Consider the following 20,520-nt stretch of genomic DNA (forward strand, 5'->3'; position numbering starts at 1 on the left):
AAAAAAAAAAAAAAGACAGGGGCTGTCCTCAGCTAGTCCTCGGCCTGGGCTCCTCCCTGGGATTGGCCAGCCAAGGGCAGTAAACAAATCTGCCTTCTTGAGCTGACAGGTGGCAGAACTGGCCAGTCACCTCCTGACAAGAGACAGGCCATTAAAGCACAAAGACATGACACCCTTTCAGATTTTATTTTCTCTTCTGTGTTCTGGTCAGCTCCAACCTGTGAATCATAAGATAGTTCAATACCCAAGGACTGACTGCCGTTAACATCCTTCATTCCTCAGCCAGAGACTCACCTTGTAGAATGCACTTGCCATAGAATGCACTTGCCATAGCATCTGCATATCCCCACCCCACACAGGGAAGGAATGCGTTATACACAAATGTCTCTGCTGTCCTTGGGCCTCTCTCTTTCCAAGCCTTGGATCCAAGATTTTTTTCTCTCATAAAGCTGACCTTGCCCTTAAAAAAATCCCAGCACGTCTTGCTTCCAGAGCATGCAGGATCTCGGAGGTGACTTTGAGTCCAAAGTTCTCAAGAGCTGAGAAGCAGGCTGACTTTAGAAAGTCAACCTGCTTCTGTCAACCTCAGCTTTCTGTCAAAATACTACACAGTTGTGATTCAAAGTCCTCCTTCCAGGGCTTAGGTTTCACCCCATCATCTCACCCGCCCCATCTTCTTCCTGCAAGTTTTTTGGTTTCAGTGATGGTGAGCTCACTGAGAAGCAAGCACTCGATTCGGCTTTTCCTTTTTAAGTAATACAGTACTTGCATTAGGTGAGCAGCTATGGCATGGCAGTAAGCACTGGAACAGGGCCAATCAGCTACAGAAACTGATACTGAAACATTTCTTACAAGTGAGAGACTCTCAAGGATGAGGTAGGTTTGCCGGGCATCATAAGAGACTGAGTCACCCCATATGAGGGAAGGTGCAGAAATGAGACGTGTGAGTAGCCATCCTTCCCTGGAGCTGAGGTCAGGAAGAAAGGGCGGTGGTCTCAGTGGTATGTTCTCTATGTTTGCTTGACTTGAGCTCTTAGAGGGTCATCTGAGTGAACTTTGGGAGCTAAATCAATATTCAAGATCCTCAAGACAAGAGCTGATCTTATCCATGAACTTACTCAAAGAAAGGAAGAGGATTCACAGTAGTTACACATCAAAACAGGTGGAGCAGTCTCCTAAGGGAGCTATGAACATCTGTGCATTTTATGTTAATAACTGTTATTATATCCACCTAAAGAAAAGACAGAAGGGAACAAAGATGTGTTTCTAAGAACCAGAAATATTCCAGAGAAGGATCCATGTCCAGAAGATTTCATGGTGTGTGTGTGTGTGTGGGGGGGGTGTCTGCTTGTTTATTTGTTCCTATTTTTGTCCTGTTGGTAACCAGGGGGACCAACAATCCTGATCTATCCAACTCCGGAGCTTGTGGCTCCCGGTCCGAAGCAGTACGGACCGCACTCTGACTAACTGGCTTCCTTTGGGTTTAGTGGCTTGTGCCATTCCAAAGTGGTGGGCTGTGGGTACACTGCTGTCTTTAGGGCCTTACACTCCTCTCAGAGCTGAGTTTGCTTCCCCTCCTTCTTATCCTGAATGAAGGGTTCTGACCATGGCCAAGACCAGACCCACTCGTGGAGAGGAACAGGCATGCCACCATCTGCCCTGACAGGCTCCTGATTGTATTCTTGGGGCCCCTTGAGGATGGGATGTAGTGGTGACAACCGCTTAGTTCTCTTCCAGCTAGGACAGCCCAGCAGGAATAAGTAACTATGTCTCATGAGGTTGGAGAGGTCTGACATTAAAGTCCCCAAAGCAAAGACAGCAGAGAAATGTTGATGAGCAGTGAGCCACGGAGCCTCTACTCCCCTGCATGGCATTTCTACACCTGGTTAACGCTGAGGCATTGCTGAGTAGAGAAGTGTGGCCAAAATCAAAGACAGAATCAGTTCTGATCTGGAGATACCAAGGAACACTTCAGAAATGGATGACAAGAAGTTGGGGGAATGAAGCCACTCTCAGAGAAAAGCAAAGAGACTGGGGGAACCAGAGTAGAGAATGAGGTAATGTTCTGAGAACTTAGAGGGGTGACCAATGAAGCACCCAGAAAAGGAGACAGATGCTTTGACCCTGGAGGGACTCTGGTGACAGGCAAATGCCAGGTCAGCAATGACTAGCAGAGAATGATAGCTGAAGGAGCCATGACAAGCCAATGGTGGTCTCAGAAAAGTGCCCTGAGGAGAAATGATTCAGATAATCAGAACACAGAGCCCCACACCCCAATGCCTCCTTCCTATCTTGTATACAATGATAGAGGTGAAACTGGGATTTAAAGACAATGTAGGTTATCCTAATGGGATAGTACACAAGGATTATACCGGCACTTTGAATGCGGGGATTGGAGGATTACCACACATTCAGGGCCAACCTAAACTGGTTTCATAGTGAGATTCTGTCTCCAAATACACAGAGACCTGGAGAGGTAGCTCAGTTATTAGAGTGCTTGCCCAGCCTGTGTTAAGCCCAGGGTTCGATCTTTACACTCCATAACTGGCTGTGGTGGCGTAGTATCATACACCTGTAATACCGACCACTAGGAGGTGGAGGCAGGAGGATCAGAAGTTCAAAGACACCCTCAGCTGTGCAACACGGGGAAACCCCATCTCAGAAGCAAACAGGCAAGAAAGTGAAGTTTTATTTCTCACATTCCCGAGTCTAGAAACTAAAGCACACATGCCTGCCCTGTGAGACAGGCATTTAACTCCCTCAAGTAGATCCTGCCACCCTCTTCCCTTACATGGGCTTTGCATGTGCCCCTTTTTACCACAAGGCTCCGGGATATCCACCCGCAGTACCTTTGCCTTCCAGAAAAGTTCTTGCTGCACAAAGGGGCTTCATCATGGATGGGGCTATGTCCTTAGAATCTTGGACCCCAATCTGATCTCTGAGAGGATAGCCACTCAAGTGACAAGCCCACTCCTGCCTGGGTCCTCTGGCAGACTGAAGGGAAAAGCAAGTATCGCCCACCCCCAGTCTCTGGGAACACCATATCTGAGATTTGCTTGGCCACCCACGATGCTGGCTCTGCCAGACCAGATAACCATTCCGGTTCAGCAGGCCCACCTGATGGTGCTGTTTTCCTTCTCCTCTGGGATTCCTTGGGATTTGGTGACCTGCCCCCGTGCCCCACGTGACTGACAAAGAAGGCCTGAAAGATCCTACCCAGCCAACTGTAAAAAGCAAGCTATGAGTATCGAACATCTGAACTGTTCAAACCTTGAAAGCCCTGCAGGCTGAAAACAGGTGCAACAGTCATCCAGTCAGCTTTCCCCCCTCAAATGACAAGTGTTTGTCTTCCCACAGCCTTATTTGAGCACCTCCCCATGCACCAGCCCCTGTTCTAGGAAAATGGAAGAGCCACAGCAAGAGCTACAGACGCCTGTGCTATGGAACATACAGTCTAGTCCTGTGGGAGCTCAGCCCTGCCTTCAAGAAAGGACTGAATTTTGGTGGAAAGGAGCTGGACCTTCCACCATCCTGCAGTGGGTGGGTAAGGTGGTGATCCAATGCACCAAGCTTCTCCCCTGCCAGGAGGCTCCTCTAGTGGGCAGAGTCTGAAGCTCCCATCTGGCTATGGGATTCTTCCAAGCCTTCATATTCTGACCATCTCCAGCCCTATACTACCCTTTTCATTCCCCTTCTCTTTCCTCGGAGGTTTTTCTGAACTCTCTTAGCACGTACTTCTTGGGAAGCTGAATTCGAGATCAACACAGTTGCAAGTAAGTGACGTGGGTGATGTAAAGAGAGGAGGGGATGAGGCGCTGCCATGGTGGGAGAGAATATGCGAACCGCGTGGAAGGCGTACTCACCCTGGCTTAGAAGGCTGATGTGAGCTGTGGTGTGAGGCAGAGGGAAGAGCCAGCCATGCTCAGAGAAAAGGTGATGAGGAAGAAGAGGAAGGGAGAACGGCAAGTGTCTGCAGAACATGCAGCAAGTAGAAGAAAAAGGAGAGAGGCCTTGTGGGGGTTTGCGTGAGGATGGTCCCATAGGATATGTTTGAATGCTTGGTCCATGGCTGCTGGAATTGTTGGGAAGGATTGGGGGTGTGGCCCTGTTGAAGGGGGTGTGGCCTTGTTGGAGGAGGTGTGGCCTTGCTGGAGGAGGTGTGACCTTGTCAGAGGAGGTGTGTCACGGGAGGTGAGCTTTGGTTTCAAAAGCCCATGCCAGACACAGTCTCTCTCTCTCTCTCTCTCTCTCTCTCTCTCTCTCTCTCTCTGCTGCCATGTTTCCCAGTTTATGGACTCACCATCTGAAACCAAAGCTAGCCTCTAATTAAATGCTTCCCTGTATAAGTTGCCTTGATCATGGTGTTTCTTTACATCAACAGATGCAGCAATACAGTAACTAACTAAGAGGCTAGTGGAGCCAACAGAACCTTAAAGTCCAGATTCTGTTGCAGGTAAAATTCCAGGAGAGTAGACATGAAGGTGACTGGGAGTGTTGCTCAGTGGTTGAACACTTGCTTAGGATGTATGAACTCCTGGATTACATCTGCAGCAACACACACACACACACACACACACACAGGAGGCTGGTGTAAGGCACATCACATCACAGCCCCCTTGAGACCCACTGGCAGCAGTAGCTAACCCCATACAGACTTCGACCAAATGCAAACTGGGAGTGTCGGTCAAGTTCTGTCCCTAGGGAAAACACATTGGAGTGTAGGGTAGGCAGGGGATGTGGCTATATTTGTACTTAATTTCTAATTTGTTTGAAAAAGTGAATCAGCTGCAAACCTCAGGATGTTATTCATTGCTGGTCACTTCTTCCCTGGCTCCTGAATGAGTCTGACATGACACACTTCCATGTCATTCCAACTTGGATTCCTCCAGCCAGTGGGCATAGGAGGCCCTAGAGGGTGGCAGGGAGGTGGGCAAGATTCCCTCAAGACTCTCCTGAGACCAGAGCTTCCCAGTTGGACGCAATTTTGCCTCCCCAGGGACCAAGGATTATTTATCAATGTCCAGGGACATTTTTCGTCTGTGTACTTTGGACTAAAGGGGTGATGGAGGCACTCCTGGCATTTAGTGGGGACAGGGTAGGGACACTGCTAAGCGTTCTATGAGGAACAGAGCAGAAAACCCCCTTGCACCGGAAAAAATCCAGCCCCAAATATCAACAGTGCCAAACTGAGTTTGAGAACCTGCCCTAAACCAAACGCCAGGTCATTTACCTCCGACCCAAGGAATGTGTTCCTTGATTGATTTTATTTTATGTGTCTGTGCTTGTGTGCATGTGTGTGCATGTATGCGTGTCTGTGTATATATACATGTGCACCCTGTGTGTCTGTGTATGCATGTGTGCGTGTGTGCCTTTGTATATACATGTGAGACGTGTGTGCGCATATGCCCACAGGCACCAGAAGAAGGTAGAATCCTCTAGAACTGGAATTAAAAGCAGTTGTGAGCTGGCAGATGCAGGTGCTGGGACATGAACCCGGATCTTCCTCAGCAGTATCGTGTGCTGTTAACCACTGAGCCACTTCTCCAGCTCCGCCGCAGAACCCTGAGGCAAGGTCTTCAGATGAGCAGAGTTCGAAAGATGCGTCCCTGCATCACTCTGCAATTTACAAACACAACATCCGACTACTGGTGCTCTCCTCTTCCACTACAGTAGACGGACCAAGAAAGACTGTCTTTGCAGAATGAATTTCAAGCTAGAAGACCATAGATGTTTTCTCCCTGGCAGTTTTCTAAGGCTGACTGACTGAGCCAACCAAGACAAAACCCAGGCAGGAACAGGAGGATGGATGGGATGACCCACCCCCTTCCAAGGGAGGGCTTTTCCAGCCAGGCCTTCTGGCGATCGTAATGTAAAATGTGACAGAGTGCTGCATTTTAATTAATTTTAGTCCCTTTCAAGACCACAGTTATTATTGCAAAAATACCGATAATACTGAACACATGTGGGAAACGCACAGCCAGCTGTGGCTCAAGAGACCTGGGGACGTGCTAAGTCGTATGTCACCTGGAGTGACGAGAAGTCAGTGAGGAGGGGGTGTTCCCCAGTGCCCTCTGGGACTTCAACACCTTTTTCAGCATGTCATTGTCTGTCCACTCTTTCTGTCACCAGCCAAGCCCCTTGCCAACCCAGTTTCTCCACACCCTATAGAAACAGCCAGGCAGGGTGGGGGTAGTGGCCTTTGGAAACCCTGGGTTAATTATTTTATTGGTAAAAGGAAAAAAAAAAATAAAGAAAAGAAAAGGCGAGTTCTCTCACTTCAGAAGAACGCCTGACAACCAGCTTTGGCAGAGTGTGAAACCCCTCGTGGCTGTAGCCAGCCCTGAGTTATGGTGTGAGATCTGCATTGTCTGCGGTCCCTTTCCTTGACATCTCTCACCCGCCCTGCCGGTGTGGGGGTGGGATCACCTTCATCTACAGGTAAAGTAAGGGAAGCACATTTGAGGGCTGGTGTCCTGAGGGTGTCCCCTGGGGATTTGCTCCTTGCCATCTCCACTCCTACAAGAAAGACATCTCTCCTGCATCCTTGGCATTTTGCTAGACACTTCTGGCTCCTGGGTACCCCTTGCTTCGTGGTGAGAGGCTCATGCAAACTGAGCTAGGAATATCTATTGGAGTGCTGCAGCTTGTCACCGTGAGACTGAAAGTCTTCAGCGTCCACAGACTTGGGTCATCTCATCCCGGACATACAGCCTTATTCCCAGGCTTCAGAAGGGGAAAGTGAAGCCCAGAAAGGTTCGGTACCTCCAAGGCCACACAGCAGCATGATTACGGGGACTCTTGCACAGTATATAGACTTTCTATAACCTGCACTAATCTGTCCAAGGGAGATAATCCCCACTCTCTTAATGCCAGCTACCATGGAAATTCTTCCCAAGCCCCAGAATCATGTGGTCCCTGGGGCAGTGCACCTTCTAATTGCCAGGATCTAGGGAACTGACTGCCTTTACCCTCAGCTGGTACCCACCTTCTATTTGAGTCCAGGATCGTTCCTTGCCCAACTACCAATCGTAGCTTCATCTGGGTCCTCCCCTAGAAACAGAGGCTGACCCTCTCTATACTCAAACATCACTAGCCTGCCCCCACTCCCAGGCCACCCTGAAAGGTAATTTTGATGTCATAGATATTCCAACTCCATCAAAGGCACTAGGGTCAGGCCAAACCTTGATTTCGTGATTGTATTAGTCAGGGTCCTTTAGGGGAACAAAATCAACATGATTAAGAAGAATGTATTTTTTCTTACGCACATTTGTGTCGAGGGTGATTTCTTCAATAGGCTTACACAACAGGGACACAGTGGTGTCTTCTTATTGGAAGTGGCTGTGTTCACATCAGAAAGGCTAGATGCCTTCAGGGGTCCCAATCTGAAGCTGTAGGCCGGGTGGATTCCCAGACATTCTCTGGCCTTGAAACTATGTTGGAAGACTGAAGGAGCTAGGTTCTGATGTCAACAAAGGGTTGTGTGGCAGCCGTGCCTGCGACAGGGTCCACAACTGCTCAGCAAGAAGCAAACAAGTAAGGAAACACTCCGGCCTCCCCAGGACTGCTTTGTACAGGCCTCAGGCAGGAAGTGCTACCTGCTCCAGGGAGGTTCTTTCCCCTCAGTCAGTTCCTCCTGGAAAGGCCTTCACAGACTGACCCCAAACCACACCTGTTAGCTGAGTCTTCCAGATCCGATCAAGTTGTCCATCAAGAGCAACCACGACATCGTGTTCGGAGAACTGAGGTCTTATCTCCGCCTGAGTTGTTCAGAGTGTGGATGGCCTTGCTTCCATACCAAGCCCTGAGTGACAGGAAAGAAGAAGAGCTAACACTAGGTCCTGGTACTGCTAAGAGGGTTAACATCATAACTATTTCATAAAACAGGAAAAGAGCACCAGAGCAGTCGGGTGGCTTGGCCAAGGTCACATAACTAGCAAGGGAGTGAGACCTAATTAGACTATTGTAAAAACAAACAAACGAACAAACACGCCTAAAGCAAAAACTATCACTATAGAATGTAACCAGCAAGGGCAGAGACGGCAACCATTTGCCTAATGGATCCCTAGTAAGATAAAATCATTTTCCATCCTCGTAAGTGGTCTGCAGGTGGGAAAGCAGGATGGTATCTCTGTGGGCTAGTCTAGCACACAGCTTGCTCTTTGTACATAAGCATCCTTTTCTCCCGTTGGTCTTCTCTACAGCTGTTTGTCAGTAGTCAGAGCACCCTGTGCTCGCTGCTGGAACAAATACTCTCCGCGCCTGATGTCACAGAGTAGAGATTCACCGTTCACTCTCCTCATGCATCCAGGTGGATTCCGCACCTGATGTCACAGAGTAAAGATTCACCGTTCACTCTCCTCATGTATCCAGGTGGATTCCGCACCTGATGTCACAGAGTAAAGATTCACCGTTCACTCTCCTCATGCATCCAGGTGGATGTTCCCTTAAAGGCCTCCATGTAGGATTCTGAATGATTCCCAGAGTCCAGCTCCTTGGATTTTTGTCTTTCTGTCATGCCCACAGGACCATAGAGGAAAAGAACACAATGGGGTATCATGAAGACATCTGACCGGACGGGCTTGAGATGGAGCCTGTCAACTTTGTCCATGGCCCTAACTTCATCAGCCTGAAGTTAGCACATGATCCAACTACATGGGAGGCTGTGAAATGCTGATTTCCAGGTTGTCTAGGATGAGATAAGCACACCCATGAATCCACTGAGGTGTCTTCATTCCCTCCTCCATTGCATGTCCCCAAGGGTAGTCCTTGATCAATGAGACACTCAGGGCTGGGACATATTCCTGTAGACACGGTCTGCTCCAGCCAAAAGAGCCCCATAATGTCACCTTCCTGGGTCTGCATGCCATCTGTCCGTGAAGGCAGCCTATGAGTATTTTCCTGTTCTTAGCAACAGTCACACTGGTGGATCGTATTATGCTTGTGGTCAACTGAAACCTCTAGATCCCTTTCATGTGAGCTGCTGCCAACTCAGAGCTTTCTAATCTAGTTCTCGCGCTTCTGAATTTGAAACCACATGAAATTGAACAGCGAGAGCAGAAAGTCTTCCATCTTGTGGGCTTTGGCCGACTGGGGTCTGTAGAGATTACCAAGGACCCTGACACTTGCATCATACTCGCCGGCTCTGCTCCTTCGCCTAGTGTCATCTTTAGACTTTCTTGATCTTCAGTCAGTTCACTGATACAAAATGAGACAGGGATGGAGCCCCGCGCAGCACAACTGCCTTGAAATAAGCCTTTGATTGATACCTTAGGCATGCCTCTTTAATCATCTGGGAAGCTGCAGAGTGGGACCACTCTCCATAGTCCACGTCCACTCTTAACCAGACGGTCAAATAAAACCTCATTCATTTAGTGCTTACTCTTTGAAAGTATCTAATTTGCCCAATCTATCATTCTTACTGAATTCAGCACGCTATAAACCCAGCTAATCCGTAGCCAGAGTGACTTAGCTGATGTCCCACAGCTTATTATTAACAGAACCCAAGTTGGAATTTAGGTATCCTGAACCCCTACCCCCGCAGGGCTTCCCACATAACCAGGAATGTAATGTTCACTCGCTGTACCAAGACACATGGCCTCAACATAGAAACTGGCACTCACTCAGTACCACGTGGCCAGCGGGATTTTGAGATGCTCGCTCACGTATCTCCAAGCTTGCAGTACCCCATCCATCAATCCATCTTGCCCTTCCAATTAGGAGGACAAGAAGCAAAACCTGCCAAATGCCATGTTGGGTAAACTACTTGGAGTCATTCGGCATGACTCATACCACGTGCAGGTCTGTGCTCATCATGTGCTTGTGGCAGGGAGGGACCCACACCGTTTCCCCTCCCATCCCGCCTCCATCCCAGATCCCAGGATGTCCATCAAACCCCATCTCCCTTTCATAGCTTCCCAGGTTAGCTCTCAGTGAGAAAGACTGCTCGGGGTGAGCAAGGCCCTGGGTCCCAGATCTATGCAGAAGTTGAAATGCCTGCATTATTTTTAAATTCAAGGTCCTTCCAAAGCTGTGGCCAAGAAGAGGTTCTGTGGATCTGATAAGAAACTGCACTCATTAACACTAATTTGCTGGTAAGGAGATGTTTCTAAAGGTTGGGAAAACTTGTTACTTCAAGTAGAGCAAATAACCTCCCCTGCTCCATCCAATACTGTTTACATCATTAATTCTTACTTAATCCTTTCATCATAAAACATTCGAAGGCAAACCTAAAACAGAGTGAAATTATCCTGAATTCTGAGTGAAAGAAATGCTTTGTAGTCACAGTATGTGTATACTTAGATCTGTGCTTTTCAGGCTCGTATTGGAGGATAGGGAAAGTCAGAGTTCAAATAATATTTTGTTTTCCAAATTCTGGAATCACTTGTCTTGTTCGTTTGGTTTTTTGTTTGTTTGTTTTGTTTTGTTTTGTTTTTCTTTTTCTTTTTGGTTTTTCGAGACAGGGTTTCTCTGTGTAGCCCTGGCTATCCTGGAGCTCACTCTGTAGACCAGGCTGGCCTCGAACTCAGAAATCTGCCTGCCTCTGTCCCCCAAGTGCTGGGATTAAAAGCGTGCAGTACCACTACCCGGCTTGTTTGAATTTTTAATGTTAATATGTTTAACCAGATAACTCTTTTATAAGTGGAATCAAGCCCCAGACTACGAACTTTCCTTCATTATCACAGCTAACCTTCCTGACAACTGTAGAAATAAGGAGAGCAAATGAGCCCCATTTACAGATGGAGAAAGTGAGGCTTGAAGAAGCCATACAGCAGGAAACTGGAGAAACTGTTCAATAAACAAGCACAAAGACTTGAATCTGATCCCCAGAACCTGTAAGAGAGGCGGTACACTCTTGTACTTCAAGGGCTGAGGCTATGGGAGAGAGGAGGCTCCCTGGGGCTTGCTGGTCAGCCAGCCTATCCTACATGGCTAGCCCTAGGCCTGTGAGAAAGCTTATCTCAGAAAAGGGAGGGTATACCTGGGAAACAGACCTAGGGTTGTCTTCTAGACTCATTCATATACATCCACACATACCTCATACACATGTGCCCAGGAACAAACACACACATGCACACGCACCTCATACACATGTGGTCAGGAACACACACACATGTTCACACACACCTCATACATACACATACCTCATACACATGTGCACAAGAATATACACACATGCACACATAAACCTCATACACATGTGCACAGGAACACAAGTATGCACCAACATACCTCATATACATGTGCACAGGAACACCACACACACAACAACACACAACACGAGCCACCTGTTGCACAAAACTTGCAAGCCTCAGCCTGATTCTAGCAAGATCTTTTTTGAGAAGATATAGGCACTGGCCAACAACCATAGGCTTTCAAGGACCCGTGGGAACACTTGAAACTCTTTTTTTTTTTAAAAAAAACTATTGGCTCCCAAATACAGAGAACTACAAGATCCTTTAAGTCCCCTTCCAGATTTTAAGTTACCTATATACAAAATAGCAGTGTCTACTGTGGCCATTAGTCAATTCTCAGTTATAAGGAATACAAAGAAGCTGAAATCGCAAGGGTAGATTCTTTTTCCTAACTCTCAAACCAACCAAAAGTTATTACTCTCCCCATTCCCCCTTCCTTTATGAAATTATACTTAATGTGGGGTGGGGTGGGCTTTAATGTTCTTGGGTGGGATCCCTAAAACTAAATTGGAGACTCCTAATTTCCTACATTAGCCAAGTGGTTCTGAGCCTTGCTACACTATATTGCAAGATCCAAGGGAGTAACTCAGAGTCTATGACATCACATAGGCCTTTTGTTCTATATTTTGTTTTATATTAATCTACTCATCAATCTCTCCCACATCTTCCCTTGTAGTATATACTCAAGATTGAAGGTATAAAGACATATTTCTTCAAAAAACCATCAGCGACGCTCTAACATCAAAGTTTTGGAGTAAGTCGGAGGCCTTAGGGAGATGGTGCTATTGGCTTATATAGTATTTCAGGATGGTTGGGACCAGGGCAAGACCAACTGGGGATTGGACTCTGTCACGGGTTCAGCAAGGACTTGGCCCAGCTCAAACAGACCAGCTCACCCCTGGGGGCAGGACCAGACTGTTCCAAGGAAGTTGGATGGGTCATTGGCGCAGGAAGTTTGCCAAACCTCATGTCCATCTGTCTGCAGAGAAGTCACATGCAGTGTGCTGGTCACCACAACCCCTGCTTCCTTGAGGGAGTGTCCAGCCAGGCCAGGAGTGCTGGGCTTTAGCCCAACTATCAGGAGGCTCCCTACCCCTCACCCTCATGAGGCCCTTTGTATCCATCAGAAGCCAAAGCAAATAATCAAAGCCAATTTTTGATCCAGAGAGAGTTCTAGACAATCCAGCTAAAGGGAAGCCGTGGGGGAGCTTCAGGCATCAACAGCCCCTGACTTCTTCCAGTGTTTGGGGAAAGATACCTTTTAGTAGCTGTCCTGAGACCGGTTCTGAGATGCACAGTTTTTCTTTTGCAATAGGAAGGATTCAGAGACCCTGAGTGGCTGGCACAAAGGCACACGATAAGGCAGGGGTAAAGCCCTCAGTGAAGCCAGGATTGACGTCCTGAGAGTAGTTAGGGTTCTACAATCACTCTGTTGTCCCACTGACTGTTCCTCCAAAGAGAAGTGATCTCGGACCTTCCACTTTGGAATACAGAACCCCAGAGGCTGTGGGCCCTGCCAGGAGAAGGTCCCCAATGATGAATAATCCAGGTTTTTGACTCCCAAGTGATGTTTGCATCCCCAGGACCTGGTGACTTAAATGATATTTGTCACTCTCATGCTTTGACTAAGCCAGGAGCTGACTCATGCTGGATGAGTGGGCAGGTGTGGCCACCCTACCATGCACCCCTCCCACACACAGCCACTGCAGCTTCTCCTGAGCTAGCCACCCCACACCCACCCACCAAGGCAGGGCAGCTTCCAATCCAGATGAAGCCCCATTCTTGCTACACATTGGGAAGTGGCCATTTGGCCATTTTGGGCTGTCATGTGGCTTCTCCCTTTCTGTCAGTTTGGGGTTCCTCCCATGGGGCGCCTGGAATATCTCTCAGAATGGAACTGTTCCGCCCACTCCATGCTTCCCAGCATAGGCAAAACTCATAGACACCCCAAGAAACACTCAGCAAACTCAGGATCTGTTACGAGATTGGAACATCTTACCAGACATTCAGGAGACCAGGGACCTCTTAAAACTCTACTGTCTCTAGCAAAGTAATCTCTCAGCTTAGTCTCTAGCACCTATCCATCCAACAGGCATCTATAGGGACCCTTTCCTATCAGCCAAGGGCCCTGTAGGTACCTGAAACAGTCTGTGCCTTCAGGGAGTCCTGGGGCTGGTGAGTGAGATGCTTAAGGACACAGGTGGATTGGGCTTGGAGATGTAGCCTTGTTGGTACAGTGCTTGCTTCACATGTAGTCTCCAGAACCACATAAACTGAGTATCACTACAACACATGACTAATCCTAGCACTTACGGGGTAGAGGTAGGAGGATTACAAGTTCCAAGTCATCTTTGGTTACACAGTGGGTTTAAGGCCAATCTGGACTATATGAGATTCTGTCCCTACCACCCATCCCCCAAAAATTTAGAGTCTGCAGAGATAGACCGGTCCAAAGCACTTGCTGAGAAAACACAACAACCCACATAAAACCTGGGGTGTCATCATGTGCTCAGGTAACCCCATTGCTGTGGGGAGCAGAGACAAAAGGTCACTGGGACTGCTGGCTGCTGGCTGCTGGCTGCTGGCTGCTGGCTGCTGGCTGACAGCCTAACTCTGTTTCAAGGTAGAGAATGATAGTACAAGATATTCAACTTGTTCCTCTAACCTCTGCACTTGTGCACAGGTGCACACATCTGCGTATGCCCATGCACATGGTTCAAGTTTAAAAACTCAAACAGATTGGTGGGGAAATTGTGTACCACCCAGCTCAAAGCCAGAAGAGGGGAATTCACAGATGTAGATGAGGCAGCCTGGAGTGGCAGCAGCCTAACTCTCCCACCCATGAAGTGTCCCCTGGTGGACTAAGCCAGGAGTTGAAAGGGAGGTATTGCTTGAAGTAGGGTCTAGAACCTAAAGCTTACCTCTACTAGTTCCAATCGATGCAGCCTGACTAGACAGAAACTCAGGCAAGTTCGACCAGGGGTATTCTCCCTGACAAATCACAAGGGTCTTCAGGTCCTGTCCCTTGGGCTGGTAGCAGATGCTCTAGAACCAGGAGGCTGGCATTGGAGGGTCTCATTCAATGGGATCTGTGTCCCTGGAGGCAATATACAAGCTCAAAAGACAGGTTCAGAAGTGTATTGTTGGCAGGCAGGGGTGTGGAGGGAGGGTGAGATTTCCTTTTGGCTGGGTCATCTTTCCCATAGTCATGTTAAGTCTCAACTATTTCCAGTCAATGTGTCTGTACACCGGACAGTGGGTCACCTTCTGATCACAGCTGCTGCCAGGAACAGCAGTCAACAGCGAGATGTTTGGTTGCCAACCTAACCCCATGACTCATTATGGGCTCCAGAATGAGTTGGCTGAGCCTGGGCAAGCTTCTTCCAATAAGAGGGCAGATACCCTCTTGGTCACTCAGCTCCAAGGTGGCTCCACAGAACAAAGGCTCTGAGGTTGTGGGCACCCAGCCTAGCATGTATTGGAGGTAGAGGCTCATGAGATATGGGGTAATGGATGCCTTTCCTCTTGGCTGAGCGGAGTGCTAGGCACTAGGCTACACATTCAGTAGCATTATTTCAGCGCTCCAGGAGCATGCAAGATGATTTTCCCTCCATCTGCAAATGAAGTAACGGAAGGCCAGTAGCCCTCCCCGGGCCACCCCATCCAAGGGGCTGCACAGAGTACTGCAGCTGGTTCATCTGACCTCAATGCTGTCTCTCCTACAGAGCCACCTTCTGCCACATCTCCTATGGAAAGAAAAGCTCTTCTAGTTATTCTAAGGGCAGATGGGCAGGGCTGAGAAATGGGGCACCAAGAGTTAGAGAGAAACGGGGCGTCAAGAGCTGGCACAAGGTTTAAAATGCAGGCAGTCGGCCTCAGCTTCTCCCACCTGCCTTCATCCGATGCTCATTCCACTGTGGGCTCAGACCAACAGAGGTCCCGTCAAGGAGTGGGCCCCTTTGTGCAACCAGCTGAAGCCTGTGCCTCCACGATCTGTTTCCCATCTCCTGCCAACTCTGTGGTGCCAGGCAGCCACCTCCCTACCACCCAGAGAGTACGGAGAACACCAGTGCCTGGCGCAAAAAGCCTGCCTTCGGAGCCCTGTCCCGGCTCACTGCCCTCAGCTAGCGGATTAAAGGGGCTCAGAGTAAAGTCGTCCTACGTGGGGACTAGCAGGCCCACCCTACACCAAGGCAGGAGGCCCTCCCTTCCTCTGGGCTCTCCAGGAGGCCGTCGGACATCCCGAAGGAGCCATGGACAGAGAATACAGCATCCACTTTTCCCTCTCACCACTGCAGAAGGCAGGAGTCCTCAGAGGCCCCAGGTGATCTTTCTCTGGGAGAAGGACATTCAGAATAGTTGGGAGTTCCTGGATGGGAGACACTGGTCCAACCCTTAGGTGTGTGGTCCTGCTCCAAGGAAGGCATCCTGCTCGTGGTTTGCCTAGGGTAGATCACTTCAAAAGACCTATAACCATGTCATGAAGAAAATCTCAAACTATGATGGGGGGTGGGGGAAACCAGGTTAAACTGCATGGAACTAGGCCACCAGCAAGGAATGCCTGGAGCCCAGTGTTTACAAAGTGTCTCCAGCTGGGCACTCATGGTACATGGAAAACATCAGCCACCCAGGGAGGTTAGGGTGAGCCCATATTTTTTTGCAGATGGGCCAAGGTGATGTTTACAGACACGGCAGGTAAACAGCAAGGATGCAGATCCAGATCTGACGACTCTGAGACTGGTACATCATCAATTCCACCCAAGCCATCAGTAAATAATGCTGAGGGCACCTCTCTATCGCTTCCACCCTCTTCCAAAGCCAGACTTAGGAGCATAGTGTGTTAGTTCGTTTTTCTCCTTGCTGTGATCAAATGCCTGACAGAAGACGCTAAAGAAAGGAAGGGCCTGTTTTGGCACATGGTTGTAAGAAATGCCACAGCCCATCGTGTCAGGGAAGGCATGGTGGCACAGGTGTGACAAAGGCTGATCGCATTGTGCGTGCAGACAAAGCTGCTGTGAGCTTGAGTTCTCTGCTGCCCACCCCACTCCATTTTATTCAGAATGGCACCCCAACCTCAGGGATGGTACCACCCCCCTTCAGACCATGTCTCCCTTCCCCAATTAAACCTCTCTGAAAAGCCTCACAAAAACCCAGAGGTCTGTCTCCTGGGCAACTTCCAATCCAATCATGTTCAAAATAAAAATTAATCACACACAGTTGTAACCATAGACTTAAAGGGAGCTTCAAGACACTCTACTTCTAGGAGGCCACTCACTGTGAGGGTTTCAGACTTGCAAGCCAGCTCAGACCCAGTCTGGGCTCTTGTGATCCTGAGCAGGTGAATTATAGGTAAAATAAAAAAAAAAAATAGGAATTATAGGTAAAGGGTGGAGGCTGGTCGCTCGGATACCATAAAAGTTCCATACATCAAAGCTCTCATTGCTATCATTAATATCAATGTGTACCTGGCCCTGAAAGACCCAGGTCCTATGGTCAGGCCTGCCTGTACTACCTCCTCTAACCCTCAGCCTAGAAGCAGGTTTTCTGACTGGTAAGTGGCTGATGACTCAAGGCAGGCAGGGGAGGAGGGGCTGGGAGTCAGAGCCTCAATCACATCTGCACAGGACATGGCCACCTTCCACCTTTTCCTCCAGGTAAGAGTGACACAAATTCCTCCACCAGAGCTAGGAAAAACAGGTGTGTTTTAATCACACAAACTACCACCTACAACTTCATGCTGGGTGTCTGTTGGGTATAGCCCACCTGAATATTTGTCGAGAAACCAGAAGCTAGGGGACATGGGGGTCACCATAGGTCGGGGAGGGGGTGGCACAGGTGGTACTGAAGTACCCAGAACAAAGACGGAACCACAGAAACGCCTGTCCTTGTAGGCAAAAGTTTTCTGAAGGAAAACTACTTCAGCTTGTAGGTGAACCACTCCTCAACTTGACATTTGCCAAGAGAGAGAGTCGGGCACTGATGCCCCCATAAAAAGACCTCGGAGACTGGAAGCTCCTTTACCCCTGCTGGGGCTATGCCTCGACCATCTCAGATATTGGAAGAACGCTTAGAGAGACAAGGCCACCTTCACCTCACTCCGTCCTCATTGGCCTTCACAAGGACGCATAATTTCCCCATCACAGTATAGACTTTTTCTAAGTCACAGGTTCCAATATCTATCCCATATCATCTCGAAGAAAGAAACTCTGGGCCCCTGTGGATGCTCCCAAGTCCCCTCTGCTGTAGTCTCCTCTTCTGCCCCAGACGGAGTCTCACAGCCCAGTAGTCTCAGAACACCCCACCAGACAGCCCCCAGCCAGAACCCTGAGTATTGGGCATGCACCTAGCTCAGATGGAACTGGGCTCCAAACAACGAAAAACTTTCCCTCCAGCTCCATGGCTCACCTCCTCAACTTTGTCTCCACCCTTCCCTGTTCCCCCACAGCGTGGCAAATAATAGCCCGTTTTTATATGGAAAAGACTAAACTAGGACTGCACCTTTTAAAAGATATTTCCACTTCGCAGCTTGAAATCATATTTTACCTTTCTCCCATTCCCCACAATCACCTCACGGCACACCACACACACACACACACACACACACACACACACACACACACACCATGCACATTTCGCTACCAGACTTCTCTAAGCCGCTCTAATTGAAAAGGCATGATTTAGGCTAATTGACAGCAGATGGGATCGGCTGCAAAATTTGGAGAAGCCTTGGTTGATCAGGATTTACAACAATGAAGCAAAACTTCCCCTCCCCCCTCTTATATCTTAGAGCTCTGCGGCCAGAACAACTCGGCAGAAATGAGAGGAGGGGAGAAAAAGTAATTAGTGTTTAATTTTTTAACAATTTTTAACTCCCTTTTTAATTGCTTTACATAAACCTGTCCTAGAATTTTACAGCCTTCAAATCTCTGCCTAAGTCTGGTCCCTTTCTGGCTTTAATTACAGGGAGGCTTGTCTGGCACATTAAATTAGAAGGAAAAAAAATGCACACACAATTTCAGAAATATTTTGCTGCTGGACTCCCAACTGAACATCTAATATTTCAGTGTGAGAAGGGGAAGTGTGGCCTGGGAGAGCAGTGGAAGGAACAGATGGGGACCAAGGGATCCTGCGACATTGGTATACCAACCAAAACCGGTCTGCCGGTATCCCCGGGAAGAATGGGCTGTCTGGGGCTGCACCTGATGGCTCATGGTGGCCCTGCGAACTTCATAGAGCTCACTTCCCCAAGACTGTATGGATTCTTTCAGGCTTTGGTCAGATTTTAGGCCGTGTGTGTGTGTGTGTGTGTGTGTGTGTGTGTGTGTGTGTGTTTGGGGAGGTGCTCATGTGTGCACAGGAATCTGTACATATGCTTGTTGCATGCATGTGGAGGTCAGAGGACAACCTTAGCTGACATTCATTCCTCGGGCACTACCCACCTAGCATTTTTTTTATTTTGATTTGTTTTGCTTTGGGGGGGGGTGTTGTGTGTTTGTTTGGTTTTGTTTTTTGTTTTGTTTTATTTCCGACACAGCATCTCTCATCGCAACAAGTAGGCTAGGCTACCTTGCCAGGAGCCCACAAGAATCTTCCTTTCTCCACCTTCCAAATGCTGGGATTACAAGTGTGCGTCACCTTGACTGGACAAGCTCCCCACCCCTTCCCCTTTCTGGTGAGGGTTCCTGCATTGGACCTCGGGGCCCTCTAATGGAGCTCTCTCCCCTAGACTTAGACAAACTGCTTGAATTTCTGCTCACTTCTCTATAGTCCACTGAAGGACAGCAGCCAGAGAGATACAACATGCAGAAAGGAGGTCTCTAGGGAGAAGAGGCTCCAGTCAGCAGATCCAAGGCAGTCTGCATTCAGTTCTGCCTTGTCTTCCGGAAAGTGAGAGCCATGCAAAGTCTGGAGTCCGCACCTCAGGATGGAGCATTCTGTTATCCAGCATGGTGGCTGCCGAGAGGTAATGCAGCTATTCAAAATGCTACAAACATCAAATACCATTGAAAGTTCCCCTTTGGGTTGCCCTAGCCACATTTCAGCTCACTCCTGGGGGAGGGCTCTGTAATACACTCGGGCATTTCCTTCTCCAAGGAAAGCTCCTGGGAGGGGAAGGGCTGCTAGGACTTCTCCATGGTTAGTGGAGAGTTGGTTGGCATTGGAGCCCGTTAGAAAAGCAAGCACAAGCAAGCTGGAACTTGCAGGGGTTTGGGGGGGGAGGGGGAGGGGGTAAGACGTGTATGGGAGGATTCCAGGGGCCCTGCAGGGCTGTGGCCTGCTGGCTGCTCAGGGGGGCCCATCTGAGTCTCCTGAAGTAGCCTGTGAGAGAGTGTGAACTCTAGGATTATGTGGGACTTGGGGACACTTTCTTTTTTTCTTCCCCTTCTTCGTGTATGTGTGTGTGTGTGCGTGTGTGCATGTGTGTGTGTGCCTCCTATCCATCCATGCACATGCCCGCAGACACCTGTGTGAGTGTTACTGAGCACATGGAGGTCAGAGAAAAAGTTTTCATCTTGTTTGAGGCAGGGTCTCTTGTTCACTGGCCCAGAAACTTACTGTCTCTACCTCACCATAGTAGCCCAGGGATTCCCAATGCTCGCACTACATCAGTTCCCACAGTTGTGAGGAAAGAGCTTTATCCACCAAGCCGGATCCTCAGCTCCTTCCCTATATTTTTGTCCTAGCAGCCTTTCCTCTCCCCAGGAGCTTTCCTTGGAGATGGGAATGCCCCAGTGTATTACAGAGCCCTCCCCCATGACATCTTCTGGATCTCTACAGTTATATTTACTTCTTTAAACTTCGTAGGAGCCTTATTTTATTAATAAATAGCTTTGTCAAACACTGTCTTGTCAGAATGACTTCCTTGGAGCTGCGTTTATTATAGGGAGTTGTGTCTGTCTAAGGAATGCTGGGAGGAGGGTGAGCTACAGTGGAGGGGGAGCCCCAACCCTGAGGCTTTAAGTAGCATGACTGCCCAGGGCCAGAGCAGGCAGTGGTGCATGGATTCCCTTCAAGAGGAGAGAGAAGCCGGGGTTGGGAGCAACAAGTCATCCAGTGGCCTCAGAGCATGAACCTCACAGAGCCTTGCTCTTCAGGCCCCTCAGGCCTCTGCTTGTCTTCATTAGCACTGAGGCCACACACCCCATGGGCAGACCCTGCTCCAGCCTGCCTAGGGTTTCTCCAGGACTCATGCTGGGGGGCAGAGCCCTGCCTGGCGCCTCTGGGCAAGCAGCTTTGGGGATGGAGCCAGGCCAACCACTGGCTCCCCACACTCGGTCATTACCTATTGAGAACCCAGGAGTCATTACAATTAAAACACATTGCAAGG

The 20,520-nt window shown here is 48.8% G+C and overlaps 2 long non-coding RNA genes across 9 annotated transcripts; one reads left to right on the forward strand and one right to left on the reverse strand.

Moving 5' to 3' along the window:
* Positions 1 to 7,182: 7,182 nt before the first annotated feature.
* On the reverse strand, positions 7,183 to 12,618 carry LOC116079216. 2 transcript variants are annotated; one of them, XR_004113829.1, is made up of 2 exons: positions 12,451 to 12,618; positions 7,183 to 7,801 (listed from the first exon to the last, which is right to left on the reverse strand). It is a non-coding gene; the product is annotated as an uncharacterized LOC116079216 (long non-coding RNA). The 2 variants fall into 2 exon arrangements; XR_004113828.1 differs by lacking the exon at positions 12,451 to 12,618 and adding an exon at positions 8,166 to 8,256.
* On the forward strand, positions 7,764 to 19,023 carry LOC116079213. Of its 7 annotated transcripts, none has more exons than XR_004113823.1 (4): positions 7,764 to 8,308; positions 8,524 to 8,681; positions 10,016 to 10,091; positions 11,869 to 12,358. It is a non-coding gene; the product is annotated as an uncharacterized LOC116079213 (long non-coding RNA). The 7 variants fall into 7 exon arrangements; XR_004113821.1 differs by lacking the exon at positions 7,764 to 8,308 and adding an exon at positions 8,317 to 8,432; XR_004113825.1 differs by lacking the exon at positions 7,764 to 8,308 and adding an exon at positions 18,960 to 19,023 and having other exon boundaries at positions 8,439 to 8,681; positions 11,869 to 11,946.
* Positions 19,024 to 20,520: the final 1,497 nt, after the last annotated feature.

Source organism: Mastomys coucha, unplaced genomic scaffold (assembly GCF_008632895.1).
Source record: "Mastomys coucha isolate ucsf_1 unplaced genomic scaffold, UCSF_Mcou_1 pScaffold5, whole genome shotgun sequence".
Taxonomy (NCBI): Eukaryota; Metazoa; Chordata; class Mammalia; order Rodentia; family Muridae; genus Mastomys; species Mastomys coucha.